Here is a 6,901-nt window from a genome sequence, read left to right on the forward strand (position 1 = left end):
GATTAATCTAATATTTTTGGTATTTTAATAATATGGAACTAATTAAACAACCTAATTATATATATATTAACATGTTTTTGAATATAAAAATATTTTTGGGTTTTTATCATTAAACAAATAGAAATAGAAAAGAACAAATGAAGAAATTAAAACAAAACATCACATAAAAAAAAAGTAAATGGGTTAGAAAATAAAACATGGGGTGCATACAAAGGAAAATCGCTGGGTTTGTTGGTTAAAGGCCCAAAATGAGATCAATTAAAAAATAAAGTCAAACAAACATATGGGCCTGGATCGGATCAAACTGGAACCCGGTTGCCCATCCAACAACACAAAACCCGGTTCTGAAACCCTAGAAGCCCAAAACGGCGCTCCTATTCTCTGAGAAAAAAAAAGAAAGCACGCTCTTCCTCTCAACTCTCACGATTCTAAACTCTCTCTCGGCTACCTCTCAAACTTCATCTCTTTTACAACAACCAACAAACATTGAGGCCTTTGTTCAACTCTCCTCACAAAATCACAACAACGAGAAAAAACCAACAAGAGTAATACATGAAACCTCAAGAATTAATACATAGTTTTAATCGAATTAAACACAACAAATGGAACAACAAACAACAAATATAGCAACAACAACAGTCGAGGTTATAAGAGTTACCAATCCAGATGTTCCCGGATGTGACGAGTCCCAAGTTGAAGCCGATTCTTCCTCACGGTTTGCGTCTCTCTGCGTTTTGTCGTTGGTGGTTACTCGATCAAACGCTGCTGCTGAAGTTGAAGGTCTATTGCAGGTGATGATTGAAGTTACGTTGAACGAAATCGTGAGGTTGTACTGTGAAGGTGAAATGGAGTTTTTGTTGGGTGTTGTATTGTTGCGTTTCGGTCGAAGTTGCGGAGTTGTGTGTGTGCTGTGTCGCGTTTCGTTGTGTAGGTTAAGTATGATTGTGAGTTTTAAGGATGCATTCTGGTTGTTGAAGATGGGGATGAAGGTTCTGAGTTTGAAAGAAGGTTGAGTGTGGTGAGATTGTTAGGTTATTTGAACAAAGATTACAGTGAGTGTGAAGGGTGAGGTTGAGTGCTTGAAGGTTTGTTTGGTTTGAGAGTCTCCTTAAGCGTTTCTGCAGAGAGTGTTTTTGAGTGATGTTGGGGTTTGTATAAGGTGGAGTGTGGTTTGAACAGAGGTTTAAGGTGAAAATTGTGGTGTAGTTGCGGATTGTTTGTGAGTGAGGGTTTGGAGGAAGTTCTAAGTTGTTGTTTTTTTTTTTTGGCAGAGTTCTTTGTGCCTCCCCCACTTTTGCCGTGTTTTTTGTTCTTGTTTTATAGAGGAATTGAAAGAGTTTGGGGGGAAAATTGGAATCAAATTTGAACACTTTTTGCTAACTGTCTCAATGCTTTTTTTGATTGCAGGTTTTTTGAGGACCATTTTGGTGCAATGTTTGGACTATATGGTGCAAGTTTTGGGACAGCAGTGGACAGCAAGAAGCAGGGTTTTGTGTAGAGATCATTTTAGTGTAAACTGTGGACTAGTTAGAGCAGAGTATGCAGGTTTTTGGACTATTATGGTGCAGCAGAGCAGTGGAGCAAAGCATCTTTCTTGTTGTTGTTTTGTACCGGTTGGTGGAGATGAGACTTTGCTGTCTTTGCAGAAGGGGAAACAACACAATTCTTTCTTTGTTTTTTTATGTAATGGGCCTCCTTTGTAATGGGCCATTATTGTGTATTTTTTCATTTGTAATATAATGGACCTCATTGTTTGTAATAGTAGTAAAAAGAAAGAAAGATATAACAAATATTTTATTATATGGCTTCTCTTTTAATTCTAATTCAAATTTGCAATAATAATTAAATAAATAATTTAATCATTAAGCCTATCTAAAAAAGAATTTCAAAAGAAGAAAAATGCAAGCTAATCTATTAAAAAGTGAATAAAACATGCAATGATGGCGTTCAATTCAAGATGCCAAAAATCGAACTCAATATGTAAAAATGTGATTGTGAATTATTTTGATGCGAAAAAAATAAAAATGATTACTAATTGAAATGATGAGAAATCAACTTCGAATTTTATACTAATTTGAAATGCAACGTGTGACACCGAAACTTATTCTAGATGCAATTGAATTAATATATGCTAATGCAAAATTGAATTAGATAAAAAAAACTTAGGGCAAAATTTGGGGTATGACAGATGCCCCTATTTAATTATCTCTAGCCAGATAGCACGAAAGACTTTGGTTTTCGTGATATCAATGGCAGGAGATAATTAAATACTAAAAGACCCGAATTTTGCCCTTTGACACAATGAGTTGTTATGAATGTGTGAATGCATGAATTGTGTGGTATGATGCCACTAGAGACAAACTACTACTAGAGAAACCAAGCAAAGGACAAATTAACTCTACTGGAAGATACAAGCAAAGCGACCCCACAAGGGAAGAGAAACAACAAAGGGATATTCGAGTCCACTAGGGAATGGAATTCAACTTCACTGGGGAAGAGATTACAAATCTACAGGGGAAAATACCTTACTGGTAGAGGAACAGAGGGTACACCGACTTTTACTGAAGGTGGAGAAACAAAAGATACACAGACCTTTACTGAATGTGAACTACCGACTTTTATTGAAGGTAGAGAAAATGAAAGATACACCAACTTTTACTGAAGGTGAACTACCAACTTTTACTGAAGGTAGAGAAACCAAAGAATCACCGACGTTTACTAAAGATGTGTAACTTTCAAACTGTAAGTCCGTTTTAGACGCCGTTTTGGACGTTGTTCCTTAAATTGAATGTTCTACCATATGAAACGAATAAAACAATAACAACTTGATTTTATTTTAAAAAGTATCATTTTCTTCAAATGTGGTTTATTCTGGTTTTGCATAGCTGATGAGGTGTAATGGTTGTTGTGTGCATAATTGAATATGTGCAATGATGTATGTTGTGATAATGTGGTTGCTTCTGTTAATTGTGCAAATGGGTGTTGTTCATGGTAAATATGGATATCATGTGTTTTGAGGAATGATGAGGTAAATACTCTGTCTTTGTTGAGTTGCTTTGTTGTACTTGGTATACGATTGTGAGGGGTGTTATCGTTGTTGCACTGTATAATGAATGATTTACCTGTTATGATGTTGTGGGTGTAATTGGTGTTTGTTATACGTATATTGTTGATGTAAAATATGTATTTTATTGTGGTTGAGAAATAGCATAACTGTGTATGGCTATTGATTATTGTGGTGGTTGATGATTATGACATTTGGTTGATTTATGTGGGTGATAAGCATGTTATGGTTGATACATGCATTCCTAATCATTATGTGGCTGATCCTTGACGATGGTGGATCAGTGGTAGCTAATTCCCATTGTGTGGAATTAGTGAGTGGGTGTTGTCGTATCCTTGACGATGGTGGATCGGTGAGTTGGGTTATCCCAGATTTTGGTACCACATGCATATAGTTGCATTTGCATTAGGTTACTTGTGTTATTATAACATGAATGGAAGATTGTCCAATGTTATAATATGTGATGATTGTGTAATGGTTATGATTTGTTTGGATGAATTATGGTGTTGCCTCTTGGTAATGTATTCTATTTGTGTTGTGTGTTGATGAGTATTTCCTGACAATCTGAATATAACGAAATTGGATGAATAATGTGACTATGATGTGTTATTGTTTATGATTCGATAACATTTGTTAATTGTGAATGAGACTCACCCTTACTTTGATGATTTCAGATTGGCGAGTAGCGGCTTTTGGCTCGGTGAGGATTAGCTCATGAGTCAGTTTATTTGGTATAGCGTCGGTGTCATGCTCTGATATTGTAACACTGGGGGAACGTTAGTTTAGAGTTTATGATGATACTCTATTTTGTTGTTATTGGAGTAATTTTGTGAGATATTGCATAGATGATGTTATGCTTACCTGTTGATTAATGTTCCGCTGTATAGAAACATGATTTTGTTAAATGGATGATTTTCCCCTAAGTGAAGCATGACAATTGATTTATGATAATTTGTTTTAAATTGAATTGTGGCACCCTTGTTTTCATGTTTTACTCTGAATTATTTTATTAATTTCCGCAGGGTTTAGAAGGGTGTTACAATAGTGGTATCAGAGCAGGTTGGTCCGTCCGGCCAATTGTTGAGTCAGTTGAGTTGCGCGACAGTTGTATATTGTCGGCATTTTATTCCTCGGTACGCGACATGTGAGTGAATCACTGTCGGTACTTGGTTGTTTGTTGCAGGTGTTGGATTGAAACAAGTGGGGGAGAAGCTTCGCTTCTCGGTTATGTTTCAGTTGTAAGAAGATTGATTCAGTAGGCTGTTGTTGGCAACAGTGCGAGCGTTGTCGGAGTTTGTTGTTTTCCGAATTGAAGGTGACTTGGAATTAAGACTTCACTGGGAATTAAGTTGGAACATCTTGAAGGAAGATGATTAGAGGTAATTGACAGTTATTGTAAGAGAAGGAGATTGGAGAGTTGCGATGTGTCAGCTCTGCTGGTGTGCTGCGAAGTTGTCAGTTGAGTAGCCTTGCGTCTCGGAAGAGGTTCAGTTACGAGTTTGCAAAGAGGATTGATGTCGTAATGTTTCACAAATCGCACTTCGGCGATGGGATGTGTTGCTCAAGTTATAAGAATGTTTGGGAGTAAAGAGATATGATGATGGGTTGTTTGGAATGTAATCGAGTTGAAGAGAATGAGTTTTTGAGTGAGATTTTCGTAAGAAAAACGCAGGAAAATTGCTGAATAGCTGCGGAACTTCGAAAATTCATAACTGGAGTTCTGGACATCCGAATTGAGTTCCGTTTGAAGCGTCGGAAAGCTAACGAGATGAACTTTGTTATAAAAATGGTTGCAGCAGCTGTAACATATTTAATTGTGACAGGATGACGTTCGAAAGAGGTGAAGTTACGGTTACTCTTGTTCTTATAACTAGACTTGTTTATTGGTGCTGCACGGGATGTCAGTGTCAGTGTTGGATGGATCGAGGGAATAATTAGAAGGTTTGTTGAGGAGTAATTTTAAGAATTGAATTTACCAATTGAGGAGTTTTGGATATATCGTATAGAGTGTCGCTGCATGATGTCAGTGTTGCATTTTTGGGCAATAATTGGAAAATTCATATCTTGAGTTCCGAGTGTCGGATTAATGTGCCGTTTGAACCTACGAGGAGGAGGGATTGTGTTCTAATTTATGGAAGAGTTATAAATACGGTAGAGTGACCCTATGAGGAGAGGTTCTGAAGTCGGTTATAGAAGCGTGAAACTTGTTGAATAAGAATGCCTACTACCGCGATTGTTTGAAACGACGTGGAGTAGAACATGTTGTTGATGAATAAGTCGATGAGATGTTCGGTCACAAAGATGATTTGAATACCGATGGATTTTAGTGAATGAGTAAATTAGTAGTAAAGATGGGACAAACTTTAGAACCCTTGGAATCGTATTTGTGATGGCAAGGTAACGATAAGTATAAAAGAAGAATTGTAGGGAATTTCTAACATTTGTTGACGTGAGGAAGACTTTGTTGAGATTCCGAGTGGGATGATAATTGGACGTGAAGGATGTAATAGAATTTCGATTAAAACCACGAGTTATGAATGTTGTGCTATTGTGTTGCGTAGGAAGTCTTTAAATATGTCGGTGCTAAGGATGAATGAGTTGGATTTAATTGGACAATTTAGAGACTTGAGTTAGTATGTGAAGGCACTCCTAATAGTGTTAGATTGAGTATGCTAGAAGATGACTAGTGGTATTCTTAACGAGATTAGAGAAGGTCGGAAAGATGATGTTGAGTTGATCGATAGGTTGACTTTGAATTACCAAAGTAAAGGCGGTGAATTCAGGATCGACGAAAACGATGTAATAAGGTTGAGTGATTGGATTTGTGTTTCTGATGTTTTGAGCTTCGGAAGAATATTCTAGAAGAAGGACACCGTAGTGAATTATTGGACTATGACGATGTTAATGAGTTTGGGTGCAAACTCGGAAAGGGACACTATTATGTAGTAACGACGGTTTATGCTTAAATATGATTTTCAACTAATATTGACAAATTTAGGACTTGATCACCCTAAATCTCTTGTTGGTAGTAGATGGAATCATATAGAAGAGATAAGCTTGTTTTGTTACCTTAATGGTTTAAGATGTGATGAATACTAAGCCGTGAGAATAATCACTCACTATGTTGTGTGAACTTATGAAGAAGTGAATATGAAAGAGTGCGACATGGTGGATGATGACTTAAGACGGGTAATCAGAGTCGCGCAGCGAAAGTGTGATGTGGAGTAGTGTTATGAGTACTACTCGCGGGCAGTAAAGGAATTAATATGTCGGAAGCCTACTGATCCGCTGTCGCGCACGGATCAAAAACGAGTATTTTGAAAACGTAGTTTAGCGGTAACAACAACTCGAATATCGTTCTCACAAGGATTCTTGATTTTATTAACTAACACTAAAAACGATAATGAGGGTTTGTTTTAGAATTAATTTATAAAACAGAGTAAAATAAGTGATTATCAAAATAAGCTAAACGGCTAATCCTACTGATTCGGGTTCCGACTTATCATCGGTTATAATAACACCAATCCCTAAACGGCTTCAATCCTATTCGATTATGAGATTAATCAGACAAGCGCTTATCAAAATCATACGAGTTATGTTCCTATTTACCGAATTAAGCAAACGGTTACGAATATGACGAGTTAACGAATTAAGCAAACGATAACACGCAATTAAATTTAGGAACATGCATACAATCGAATTTAATCAATTCTATACTATGAACAACAATCGAATTAAGCAAACAATTGTAATCAAATTAAGCAAATGATTTCACAGAAAAGAATTGAATAGAAATCGAATTTAAATTAGTATTAGAATAACCTCAAAGCAATGGAA

This window comes from Vicia villosa, linkage group LG1, assembly GCF_029867415.1.
Source record: "Vicia villosa cultivar HV-30 ecotype Madison, WI linkage group LG1, Vvil1.0, whole genome shotgun sequence".
Taxonomy (NCBI): domain Eukaryota; kingdom Viridiplantae; phylum Streptophyta; class Magnoliopsida; order Fabales; family Fabaceae; genus Vicia; species Vicia villosa.